Genomic DNA, 14,232 nt, shown 5'->3' with positions numbered 1-14,232 from the left:
ACAAGCACAGGCTCAGTGGTAAGGAGGAGTGTTGGGCAGATAAAATGTATTATGCTCACTTTGTTAAAGAGGCCGTTGCCCAGGTGGTATTAATGTGTGTTGGGGTGGGCTAAAGGCAGGCAGAATCCTTGTAGCCTGGGGCTTGGTTTTGGGATTAAGCCTTTCCTACCCTTTTTGGTGTAAGGTGGTACAATCCTATCATGCCTCAGAGAAGTGACTTTGTATTAGAGACTTCCCTATTATGTATATTGGATTAAGGGTTTGGATTTCTACACTATAAAATGGGGATGGAACGAGAGTTTGCGCGCTTGGTTCCTGAGGTTAGCATGAGAGAGCGGAGAGAGTAGAGCCAGCAGCTAAAGGAGGCCACGTGGAGGAGGCCAGGAGAAGCAGCCAAGATGGCGGAGTGCTGAGTGAGATGCCAGTTTGTGTAGAGTTTGTATCTGGGATAAGGAAGGAGATGGGGAACTGAGGAGAAGAAGGCTGGTGAGCTAGAAACCTTTGATTCTAGGAAACTCGGATAAGTCAGTGGCTTTGTGAGCACTGAGTGTGACTGGGTTTTGGAGCCCAGTGTGTATTTTTTACTTGCCCGCCGGGTGCAAGGTAGGATTAAAGGCTATGGCCCATCAGTTTTTGGCTCCGCTGTTTCTTTACCGACTGTCCGAATCCAATGCGAACCTGCATGGGCCGGGCTGCTGTGATAGTGGCCCCGGCCCTGCCTGCTGGCTTTACAAGGAGCATGGTCCCTTTGGGAAGTGAAGCAGGATTCCATCGGCCTGGTGTCCTGGGCTGGAAGGAAATGCAGAGAGAGAGATGATGCTCATTAGACAAGCAGGCCCGACCCCACCGCAGGCCCTGGACTGTAGAGGCTCAGGTGGGACCTCTGAGGGGCAGCCTTCTTATGTGAGCCAGGCCCAAGGCGGCAGGAACCTTGGTGCCTATGACAGGCTCGTCTTTGGGGCAGATAGGTCCAGAGGGTAAAGCAAATCACAGGGCAGGTGAGGGCAGCCTGGGAATGTCCCTGTAGCAATGTGGTTGAGAGCATGGCTATGATCAAGAGACAGAGGAAAACAGACATTCTGTGCCCCTGATAGAACACAGCCCTTGGTGTCTTGCCAAAAAGATCAAACTTGAGTTTTACCATGCCTCTAGAGCCAGCAGGCAACTGGCAGGAGGTTGAGGACAGAGGGAAATGCTGAGTTGCACTGTGAGTATTTCATTAGCAAAATTCAACAGGGAAACTCCACAGGTCAAACGCCTTGAGTTCTTCAACAGATAAATTACAATAAAAACTAAGAGGTGGAAGGAGAACTTCTAGATTAAAAGATTTAAGAGGTATCAAATTAGAAAGTAATGGGCCTGACTAAACAGTGCCTAGGGTGAAAACCATAAAGAAACGCAAGGAAATCATTCCTGTAAAAATCCAAACAGCAGTTGCTTTCAGAGAGCGAGAAGGAGGGGCTGTGATTAGAAGAGGACGTAGAAAGGAGGTGTCAGGCAAAGATCTATTTCTTGGGTACAGGGTATTTGCCTTATAATAATTTACTGAGCCACCTGGATTCAAATCCTGGCTCTGCCACTTATTTGGCTGTAATTTTTATGATCCTCTGGGCCTCAGTTTCCCCATCTGTAAAATGGGGATGATGTTTTAGGTTGTTTGGAAAATAAAACAAGTCAGTGTACTTGAAGGTCTTAGAACCATGCCTGGCACACAGTAAGCATTATAAAAAGTTTTGCAATTATTATTTCATTGTTATTCTCTATTTCCCTACCCCATCTCCCATGTGTGCTCTTGTTTCTGTAATTCCCCTCTCAAGGACAGGGGAAGAGAGCCAGGCATGGCATTCTTTAATGGCTGTGACAAGATAATCACAACTTAAATCTTGGATATGAGTCTGTGACCAGGGAGTGACTACATGGTGGCCCTGATCCCGTTGGCTGTGCCTGAGGCTCTGCTTCTCTGGAGGGGCCTGCCACCTGTTGCCATTCTCTTGCTGATGCCTGTCTTTCTTAGAGAGAGAACAAAGGCACTGAGTGTCATGATCGAGGCATGAGCTTTGGTGGCAATGTGAACCTTGGTTCTAATCCCAGCTCTGCCACATACGGGAGTCAAGGGACCTGTTTGTTAAGACAATGCCTCTTCCTCTTTGAGCCTTGTTATCCATTAGTGATAATAATTGCACTCCCTGGTGGGGTGATTGTGCTGAACTAATTCATGCATAATGCTTAGCAGAGGGCCTGACTCAGGCCTTCACACATACTGTTTTCTCTTCCCGGCATTCTTTGTATAACTGGATCCTTCTGTATCCTTGGTGCTGGGATTAAATGTCCCCTTGACTCTCCTGTTGAAGGAAAGAAGACACTGCCACATCTCATTTATATTCTTTAGAGCATATATGAAAGTTGTGACCTGACATATTTATTATATTACGATAGATTTTTGTTTATCTGCTTATTGTGTGGTGCCCCCACCCTTCACTAGAATGTTGACAGAGACCATTTCTACATGGTTTATTGCAATATATCTCCTGTGTCTAGTAGGTACTCAGCAATTATTTATTGAATAAATGAAGAAGATTTCCAAATATATAAATGAATACATTTGTTCACGTCTCTATCATGTGTTTTCCCTGATTGGCCTTTGAGGGCCATTAAGTGCAGGGATCTTGTCGGATTTACTTTCTGCTGTATCTCCGGAACCCTTGCCCTTGGCCAGGTGCATACCACATAGTCAGCAAATACTTGCCCAATGGATATGAGCCTGGGAGCGTGGAGGATGGCAGTCATTTGTGACTTCTTCCCTTGGGTGCATGAAGGGCTCCAGGACCAACCCTGGTGACTTTCTGACCTCAGGTCTCCCTCTGCTCTAATGTCTAGTCTTTGTGGACCATTTCTTTGTGCAGCAGGGCTTCAAAGTTGCAGCCAGTACCATGGAATGGGAAAGAAAAGATTGGGAGCTGGACAGACCTAGATTGAGTCCTTGATCAATCATTTACAATCTCTGGGACCTTGAGCCAGTTGATGAAGCTTCAGTTTTCTCATCAGTTCAAAGGACAATAACACCAACAACATATCTGCATGGAAGAGTTTTAGTGATCAAGTCAGGTAACAGACATGAAAGCCCAATGTGAGTTAAACAGTCAGATCCACATATGGCTTGTCTCTAGTATTAGTAGCTACAAATGTTGGACACAGCCACTGAGAACCAAATCCTAGGGTGAAACTGGACTTCTGGAGAGAGACTGCAGCGTTTCTGTCAACATTCATCCTCCCCATCTTCCTTAAATAAAACTCCCAATGTCTATGACATTTAGAATAAAGACTACATCTCTCAGCCTCTCTTGCTTCTAGCTGTAGCTTGTGCCCAAGTTCTGGCAAATGAAGAGAAGGAGGTATGTGCAATTTCTGGTAAGTGTCCTAAAAAGAGAGACCTGGCTTCCCTTGCCTTTCTTCCTCCTTTTTGCTAGCTGTAATGTGACCTTGAAGCTTGGAGCTTGAGCAGCCATTATGAACTGTGAGGAAGAAGTCATTACTGAGGATGGCTGAACAACCAATAGAAGGAGCCTGGGTCTGTGACACCTTCTGGAAGACACCCCAAAAGCCCTGTAGTGCCTCATTCCAGACTCCTTTATAAGAGAGAGAGAAAAAACTTCTGTGTCATTAGAGCCATTACTACTTTGAATTTTTCCTACAGTTGCAACCAAATTTAAATATGACTGTTATACTCTCCCAAAAGGAAGAGTTCACACAGGCTAAATGAGTTTTATTTTTAGATTTCATTTATTCATTTTTAGAGAGAGAAGAGGAGATCAGAGGAGCAGGAAGCATCAACTCCCATATGTACCTTGATCAGGCAAGCTCAGGGTTTCAAACTGGTAACTTCAGCGTTCCAGGTCAACACTTTATCCAAACACTTGTATAATACCAGCTATGTTGCTGGCATTCTATTAAGCCCTTCTGAAATATTAACTTGTTAATTCTCATTATAACTCTATGAGATAGGAACCACTATTATCCTCATATTACCGGTAAGTCTTGGAAACTTCATGGGACAGAGGAGGGAAACAGTTCTTAAAAGGTTTTCTTTTCAGTTCCTGCCTCTGTTAATTTTCATTCAATAAATATTAACTGAACACATACTACAGTGTGTCCGTAAAGTCATGGTACACTTTTGACTGGTCACGGGAAAGCAACAAAAGATGATAAAAATATGAAATCTGCACCAAATAAAAGGAAAACTCTCCCAGTTTCATACCTATTCAGTGCAGTTCAATGTGGGCTCATGCACAGATTTTTTAGGGCTCCTTAGGTAGCTATCCCGTATAGCCTCTACAGACTCGTCACTGACTGATGGCCTATCAGAACGGGGTTTCTCCACCAAACTGCCGGTTTCCTTCAACTGCTTATCCCATCAAGTAATGTTATTCCTATGTGGTGGCGCTTTGTTATAAATGCGCCGATATTCATGTTGCACTTTGGTCACGGATTCGAATTTAGTGAGCCACAGAACACACTGAACTTTCCTCTGTACCATCCACATCTCGACTGGCATGGCCTTGGGCTGCTCTGCTGTATACACAGTGTTACGTCATCATCTGCGCATGCGCACATGCTGCCACATCATCCTACAGAAACTAGGAGGGTTTTCCTTTTATTTGGTGCAGATTTCACATTTCTATCGTCTTTTGTTGCTTTCCTGTGACTGGTCAAAAGTGCACCATGACTTTACGGACACACTGTATATACCAGCCCCCTGCTGGGAGTTAGGGAAAGGGACAAAAAGACAGATTTGATAACTGGGTCTCTGGGAGCTTAAAATCTAAGCTGCACTGTTCGAGATGGTAGCCACTAGCCACGTGTGATATTTAGGTTTAAATGAATTAAAATTAAGTAAAAATGTAGTTCCCTAGACATACCAGCCACATGTCTTGTATTCGATAGCCACATGTAGTTGGTGGTTACTGTACTAGATGGGATGGGTATGGGGTATTTCCATCATGGTAAAAAGTTCTCGTCGAAAGGGGCAGTGGATAAACTGGCCATTTACAATCCAGCGGGCAAGCTCTGGCTATCCCATTTCTTCTTGTTGCTTCCCTAATTTGCCCAGTTCTAGGGAAGAGAATGGACAAAAATTAAGCAGCTGCTTTTTTGTAAGTGATTGATTATTGTTGACTTTGTGTTAAGTCCTTTTTATTCATCATGCCACCCTATTTTACAGATGAGTAGACTGAGGTTCAGAGAGGAGATGTGACTTACCAAATTTATGCCTATATTAGATAATAAAAATGGTCCTTGGTGTTCAGGATCTCATAAATTGTGTCCTTAACACAATTAAAAGAGTCTGGGAGATGATAAGAACAGCTAACATATACGGAGTGCTTATGATGGTCATGTAAGGCACTCTACTGAAGTTTACTTGATATAATCTTCATTCTAACTCTAGGAGACTGAAAATTCTCATCACCTCATTTACAGGTAAGGAAACCATAGTGCAGAAAGGAAGTGACTTGCCCTAGGTCATCCAGATGGGAAGGCGCTTGGTGTTTCTGTCTCTGTCCTAGTCAACCCTAGACCTGGCTGGCTTCTTCCCTGTGACTCATATCCTTTTGGGGGAAGTAAAGAAAAGCCAAGGCCATTCTCCCTCCTGGGAAGTTCGAGACCCAGCCAGGTTTCTCTTGGTTCAAGTTGCCTATTTGGGGCCGGACCAGGCCACACCTCTGGGTGGCTCTGGTCTCCCTGCTGTCTAATCACTAGAGGCTCAGGGCTAGGAAACTTGGCTTTGAGACCAGACCACCCACCTGAGTCAGGATGGGTTTAGCAGAAGGCAAGGCTGGCCTCCACCCCCTTTCTGTGTTTACCTTTTGAACTTTTATTGTGAGCTTATCTTTAAGGGGGGGGAAATATTCCATAAACTTAAAATAGGCAAGACTTAATTAATAGCATGCTTTGTTCTTCTGATCTTTATCTGTACAGGAAGACACACCCCTTTTCAGTTTTGTGGGTCAAGGTGAAACTGCCTCTGGGGGCTCACCAGCAGCTGCTCATTTTCCAGGTTTGAACTCTGGTTCCCTCTGGCTTTTCCCTCCCCTGGGTAGAAGGGTTTTTCCCAGTCCTTAGCCTGAGCACTCTCCAAGGCCTTTGCTATTACCAAGTGCCAACACTACATGCTATAATTATTTTTTCTTATATGATTAATAGCCACTGTGCACTGAGGACCTGCTATGGGCCAGGCACTCTGTTAAGGGGTCCTAACATTCTTATATGGTGCGTCTTTTTATTTCCATTTTATAGATGAGGAAACGGAGGCCTAGAGAGGAGAAATGACATGCCCAAGGCCACATGACTCTAAAAAGTGGAGCTAGGCTTTGAATCCGGTTCTCTGCACCCCCAAACATCCATGCATCCATGACTCATATTTACTGAGCACTTAGCTACGAATTCAAGAGTCCCATAATGCTAGCTTTTAAAACCTGCCCTTTTTCTTGTTTAAAATATTTCTTTATTTCTTACAATCCTATGAGGTATATACAGTTATTCTTTCCACTTCACAGATGAGAAAACCAAGGTTTTACATCTGCAAAATGGGAACACTCTATTTTCCCAACTTTTTTTTTTTTTTTTGAGAGAGAGCGGCAGGGAGAGAGAAAGACAGGAACATCGAGCTGCTCTTATATGTGCCCTGATTGGGGAATTGAACCAGCAACCTCCATGCTCCGGGAGGACATTCCAGCCAACTGAGCTTAATTTTTATTGACTTTTAGAAGGACAGAGAGAGGAAGGGAGAAAAAGGGTAGGGAGAAGGGAAGCATTTGTTGTTCCACTCAGTCGTGAATTCATTGGTTGCTTCCTGAGTGTACCCTGACCGGGGATTGAAGCCTCAACCTTGTTGTTTTGGGATGACGCTCTTAAGTGACTTAGTTAACCAGCCAGGGCCAATTTTCCCAACTTCTTGAAGTGGTTGTGAGACTCAAATGTCTGGAACCCAATGGTTATTGAGAACCTGCTCCATCAGGGCCTGAATTTACATGTCTTGTCCCAGATTTGAATGGAATTATGGCAGATTTTATCTTTTAAATTTTTTTTTTTACAGAGACAGAGAGAGAGTCAGAGATAAGGACAGACCGACAGGAATGGAGAGAGATGAGAAGCATCAATCATTAGTTTTTTGTTGTGACACCTTAGTTGTTAATTGATTGCTTTCTCATACGTGCCTTGACCGTGGGGCTACAGCAGACCGAGTAACCCCTTGCTCGAGCCAGCGACCTTGGGTTCAAGCTGGTGAGCTTTGCTCAAACTAGATGAGCCTGTGCTCAAGCTGGTGACCTCGGGGTCTTGAACCTGGGTTCTCCGCATCCCAGTCCAATGCTCTATCCACTGTGCCACGCCTGGTCAGGCTCTTTTTAAAATTCTTAGCCTGACCAGGCAGTGGTGCAGTGGAAAGAGTGTTGGACAGGGATGCAGAGGACCCTGAGCACGGGCTCATCTGGTTTGAGCAAGGCTCACCAGCTTGAGTGCAGGGTCGCTGGCTTGTGCAAGGGGTCACTTGGTCTGCTGCAGCCTTCCGGTCAAGGCACATATGAGAGGGCAATCAGTGAACAACTAAGGTGCTGCAATGAAGAATTGATGCTTCTCATCTCTCTCTCTTCCTGTCTGTCTGTCCCTCTCTCTGTCACAAAAATAAAATTCTTTTCTGAGTTTTCCACAAAATGCTTATCTTCACAAACAGAAAATAATTTATGTCCATTTTGAACCTATCTCATTCAGTATTTACAACTGTGAGGTGGATGATCTTTTAAAATTTATTTTCATTTTTAAATTATAGTTAACATACATTATATTAGTTTCAAGTGTACAACATTGTGACTCAACATTTATATAACTTACAGTGATAACCACAGTAAGTCTGGTAACATCTGTCACCATTCACAGTTAGAATAACTGTATTATTATACATTACATCCCCGTGACTTATTTTTTAACTGGAAGTTTGTATTTCTTCACCCCCTTCCCCTTTTCTATCTAATCTCCCACCCCACTTTCCTCTAGCGACCATCAGTTTGTTTTTTGTTTCTAAGGTGAGGTAGACAAGCTTATTTGTATTTCAGGAGAGAAGTGATTAGAGAGAAAAGAAGTGGCCCTAGCTGGTTGGCTTGGTGGTAGAGTGTTGACCTGGCATGTGGAAGTCCCGAGTTCGATTGCTGGTCAGGGCACACAAAAGTGACCATTTGCTTCTCCACTCTTCCCTCTTTTCTCTCTCTCTCTCTCTCTCTCTCTCTCTTTTTCTCTCTCTCCCCCTCCTGCAGCCATGGCTCAATTGGTTCGAACACATCACCCCAGGCACTGAGGATGGCTCTGTAGAGCCTCTGCCTCAGGCACTGAAAGTAGCTCAGTTGTGAGGATAGCCCCAGATGGGCAGAGCATTGACCCCAGATGGGAGTTGCTGGGTGGATCCCATTTGGGACACATGTGGGAGTCTATCTCCCTTTCTCTCACTTAAAAAAAAAGAAAAGAAGTGACATAGCTGGGAAGCCACTGAGAAAGGAATTGAATCCCATTCTGTCTGACCCAAAAATCTCTCTTCCTCTTACTCTATGGAGGGCAAATCTTCCATCCTGAGAGGATGTTGAAAGGTTTGAAGTAAAGAGTTTGAAGTAAAATTTTAAAATAGATTTTATTCATTTTAGAAAGAAGAGAGAGAGAGAGAGAGAAGGAGGGAGGAGCAGGAAGCATCAACTCCCATAAGTGCCTTGACCAGGCAAGCCAGGGTTTTGAACTGGTGATCTCAGCATTCCAGGTTGAAGCTTTATCCACTGAGCCACCACAGGCCAGGCCTGAAGTAAACGGGGAGGCAGTCAGACAGATTCCCACATGCGCCCAACCGGGATCCACCCGGCACGCCCACCAGGGGGTGATGCTCTGCTCATCTGGGGTGTTGTCTGTTGCAACCAGAGCCATTCTAGCGCCTGAGGCAGAGGCCACAGAGCCATCCCCAGCGCCCGGGCCACCTTTGCTCCAATGGAGCCTTGGCTGCGGGAGGGGAAGAGAGAGACAGAGAGGAAGGAGAGAGGGAGGGGTGGAGAAGCAGATGGGCACTTCTCCTGTGTGCCCTGGCTGGGAATCAAACCCGGGACTCCTGAACGCCAGGCCGATGCTCTACCACTGAGCCAAACGGCCAGGGCCGTAAAATTTTAAATAGACTTTATGTTTTAGAGCAGTTTTATGTTCACAGGAGGTACATAGTGTTCCCATATTACCCCACCATCAACTGCTCCCACTGTCTATACCCCCCAACAGAGTGGGACACTTGTTACAATTGAGCCTATATTAATACATCATTATTACCCAAAGTCTAGTTTACATTGGGGGTCACTCTTGATGTACATTCTAAGGACTTGGACAAATGTATGATGATATGTAGCCACCATTACAGTATAATAGAGTAGTTTCATCACCCTAAAAATCCTCTGTGCCTGCCTATTTCTCACCGACCCCCATAACTCCTGGCAACCACAGGCCTCACTGTCTTCATAGATTTGCCTTCTCCAGAATGTCATACAATTGGAATCATGTAGTACGTAGCCTTTTCAGATGGGCTTTTTTCACTTAATAATATGCATTCAAGTTTCCTCGTGTCTTTTCATGACCGGATAGCTCATTTCTTTTTTTTTTTTCTTTCATTTTTCTGAAGCTGGAAACAGGGAGAGACAGTCAGACAGACTCCCGCATGCACCCGACCGGGATCCACCCGGCACGCCCACCAGGGGGCGACGCTCTGCCCACCAGGGGGCGATGCTCTGCCCATCCTGGGCGTCGCCATGTTGCGACCAGAGCCACTCTAGCGCCTGAGGCAGAGGCCACAGAGCCATCCCCAGCGCCTGGGCCATCTTTGCCCCAATGGAGCCTTGGCTGCGGGAGGGGAAGAGAGAGACAGAGAGGAAAGCGCGGCGGAGGGGTGGAGAAGCAAATGGGCGCTTCTCCTGTGTGCCCTGGCCAGGAATCGAACCCGGGTCCTCCGCACGCTAGGCCGACGCTCTACCGCTGAGTCAACAGGCCAGGGCTCATTTCTTTTTTAGCGCTGAATAATATTCCATTGTCTGGAATGTATCAGAGATCCATTCATCTACTAAAGGACATCTTGTTTGCTTTCAAGTTTCTTTTTTAATTGAATTTATTGAGATGACACTGGTTAACATAATTATACAGGTTGCAGTTGTCCAATTCTACAATATCCCAGTTTTGATAAATATGAATAAGGCTGCTGTGAACACTCATGTGCAGGTTTTTGTGTGGATGTAAGTGTTCAATTCCTTTGAATAAATACCAAGGAGCTCAGTTGTTGGATCTCATGGTAAGACTATGTTTAGTGTTTTAAGCCGCTGCCAAACTATCTTCCAAAGTGGCTGTACCATTCCAATCAGCGATGAATGAGAGCTCCTGTTGCTGCACAGATTGGAAGTAATTTTTATTTAATTTTAGTAAAACCAGTTCCAGCTGAAGGAGGTGGACACGCAGCCACGGAAAGTGTCCTCAGGCTCTCTGCTGGGAATGACCTTCCCCAGCAGGCAGGAGAAATTGGAGGCTGGAGCCCATTGTAGAGAAACGGCCTGGGCCTGGGGCCACCTGGAGACTGACACCCTTCTTAGCTTTCCCAGAGCTCAAATTCCCTTTGTGGATAGCCAACCTGGAGAGCAGGCCTGGGGCTATTTGGGGACTCCTGTAGGTCAGTGTCTTTGGAGACAATCCTGCCTTGGGGTCAGGCCCTCCAGTCTGGCTTGGCAGCTACAAACCTAATAACCCCTTTGTCTCCTGCCCCCACCTCCATCCCAGCCCTGAGATATGCTCCTAATATCCCCTCAGCTTTGAGAGAAACTTGATTCTTCCCACCCCAGTCACCCCTTTCCCCCAGGAGACTGCCCCTGAGCCAGACCTCCCAGATGAGACCCCATTTGCAGGCAACAACTCCTGCTTCCAGGAACATGCCTGCCATTTGAAAACTATTGGCCTCTATTTCTCTGGGCTTCAGTTTTCTCAATTATAAGTGGGGAGAGTAAGTTATGGGGCTTTCTATGGTGTAAGAATCTCATGAAATAAGACAAGAGAAAGAGCTTGGTGAATCGAGGGGCTCCATGCTTCTGTTTAGGACATCCCCCATTAAATGGTACCACTGATCTCCCTAGCCCCAGGGTGATATAGTACAGGGTACAGAAGACATTTTCATTCTCAAGGGGTATAGAGTCCTTCATCAGAAAAGAGTTTGAGGAGGCTGCAATTTCAGTGATTTTACTTAACACGAGCTTTGGGCATTCCTGAAAGCATAGTTCTGGGTACAAGTTGCAGAAAGCAAGAACTCAGAGGATTCATCATTCCAAGATAACAATTAGGTGAGCACTTGGCTTGTGCCAGGCACTATTCTAATGATTATTCTATTGTAATGTACATTGAGATCTCCTCCTCATCTTCCTCCTCCTCTCCTTTCTCCTCCACTGCCTCCACCTCCTCCTTCTTCTTTTTGGTAACAGCTTTAGATATAGTTTACATACTATACAATTCACCCTTTTAACATATTTAACATGTACAATTCAATGGTTTTTTGTATATTCACAGAGGTGTACAACCATTATCACAATCAGTTTTAGATCATTTTCATCACCCTGAAAGGAAACCCCTTTAGTTATCATCCCCCAATTTACCTGCTTCGCCAACCCCAGGCAACCACTAATCTACTTTCTGTCTCTATAGATTTGCCTATTTTGGACATTTTTTATAAATGCAGTAGTACAATTTGTGGCCTTTTGTATCTGGATTCTTTTACTCAGAATAATGTTTCTGAGGTCCATCTGCTTCATAGCAGGTATCAGTACTTCATTACTATTTCTGGTTGAATAACTCTATGGTATAGATAGGCCATATTTTGTTTATTCATTCATTAGTTGATGGACATTTGGGTTTAAATTAATTAAAAATTTTTTCAATTACAGTTTACATTCAGTATTATTTTGTATTAGTTTCAGGTGTACAACAGAGTGGTTAGAAAAGTGGTTAGGAAATCATATACTTTACAAAATGTTCCCCCCTAGCCTGACCAGGCAGTGGCACAGTGGATAGAGCGTTGGACTGGAATGCCGAGGACCCAGATTCGAGACCCTGAGGTCGCCAGCTTGAGCGCGGGCTCATCTGGTTTGAGCAAAAGCTCACCAGCTTAGACCCAAGGTCGCTGGCTCGAGCAAGGGGTTACTCGGTCTGCTGAAGGCCCACGGTCAAGGCACATATGAGAAAGCAATCAATGAACAACTAAGGTGTTGCAACGCGCAACGAAAAACTAATGATTGCCTGACCTGTGGTGGCGCAGTGGATAAAGCGTCGACCTGGAATGCTGAGGTCGCTGGTTCGAAACCCTGGGCTTGCCTGGTCAAGGCACATATGGGAGTTGATGCTTCCTGCTCCTCCCTTCCCCTCCTCTCTCTCCTCTCTAAAAATTAATAAAAGAAAAATTAAAAAAAAGCCTGACTGGTGGTGGCACAGTGGATCAAGCATCGACCTGGAACGCTGAGGTCGCTGGTTCAAAACCCTGGGCTTGCCTGGTCAAGGCACATATGAGAGTTGATGCTTCCTGCTCCTCCCCCTCTTCTCTCTCTCTCTCTCTCTCTCTCATCTCTAAAATGAATAAATAAAAATAATTTTAAAAAACCCAAAATGTTTCCCCTTATATTTCCAGTACCCACCTGGCACCATACATAGTTATTACAATATTATTGACAATATTTCCTATGCTGTACTTTATATCCAGGTTGCTTCCACTTTTTGACTATTAAGAATAATGCTGCTATGAACATTCACGTACAAGTTTTTGTGTGAACACGTTTTCATTTCTCTTGGGAAAAATGGAATGAAATTGCTAGGTGAGATGATGGATGATGGTTGCATTACCTTCTCTAATCCTATATCCATCCTTTGAAGTAGGAACTATTATGTTTTGAACAGTTGAGAAAATGGAAACTTAAGAGAGGTATATTACTTGCCAAAGGCCGCACAGCAAGTAAGTGGTGGAGCAGGGCTTGGAACTCAGGAGGTCTAACTCAGAGCCCATGCTCATCCTGCCTCCAGGGTCTTGGAAACTTCATTTTACCTGAAAGGTAGGCTTATCCACAAGCAGCTGAATCTCAAAAATGGACCCAAGCTCTTTGGTACCAGGATAACCCAGGCAGGTATAGAACCTGAAAAGTCCAGTGTGCTAGCCAGGAGTCTTGTTTACTTCCTCCAATGACCAAGGATCTGGAGACCTACAGAAGGCTTCAAGTTAAGGCCTTTTGGAACCTCCCTAAAGGTTTACTCCATTTTTGTGGTAGTTTTTTCATGAATTAGACTGTCTTGATAAAAGAAACATGAGCTCCTGGAGGCAGTGGGGTATGTGGGTAGACATGGGCTTTGCAGGTGGGTAGGGGTAGGAAGTCCCCATCACCTCTGCTCTGAGGGCTATTCAAGCTCTAACTTGTCAGGTCCCTCCAAAGATGACAGTTTTCAGAGAGAAGAGAGTGGTATTAGAACCCAAGTGCAGGGCCCCTCTGAGGCCTTGGGAGGGGAAACATGTCTGTGGGAGGAAGCAAGCCCAGATCCTTGTGTAATAAGAGAGAAAAAAGTGGGAGCAGGAGAGGACAGTCCAAAAGTTGCTCCTGTGTGACCTTGGGGACTGGGAAAGGAATTCTGATGCATTTAAAATCCCCTACCGGGCCCTGGCCGGTTGGCTCAGTGGTAGAGCGTCAGCCTGGCGTGCAGGAGTCCCAGATTCGATTCCCGGCCAGGGCACACAGGAGAAGCGCCCATCTGCTTCTCCACCCCTCCCCCTCTCCTTCCTCTCTGTCTCTCTCTTCCCCTCCCGCAGCCAAGGCTCCATTGGAGCAAAGTTTGCCCAGGATGGCTCTGTGGCCTCTGCCTCAGGCGCTAGAATGGCTCTGGTTGCAACACACTGACCCCCCAGATGGGCAGAGCATCACCTCCTGGTGGGCGTGCCGGGTGGATCCCGGTAGGGCGGATCCCGGTCCGGCGCATGTGGGAGGGGAGTCTGTCTGACTGCCTCGGTTTCCAACTTCAGAAAAATATAAAAAAAAAAAAAAAGCCCCTACCGATACTCCCCATTTTGATACCCCATTTGTTCCTTTATAAGCACTCATTGTTCTAAAAAATTAGTTGATGCCTGACCTGTGGTGGCGCAGTGGATAAAGCATTGACCTGAGA

The sequence above is a fragment of the Saccopteryx leptura genome, chromosome 2 (genome assembly GCF_036850995.1).
Source record: "Saccopteryx leptura isolate mSacLep1 chromosome 2, mSacLep1_pri_phased_curated, whole genome shotgun sequence".
Taxonomy (NCBI): domain Eukaryota; kingdom Metazoa; phylum Chordata; class Mammalia; order Chiroptera; family Emballonuridae; genus Saccopteryx; species Saccopteryx leptura.
This window is presented reverse-complemented; position numbering follows the sequence as displayed.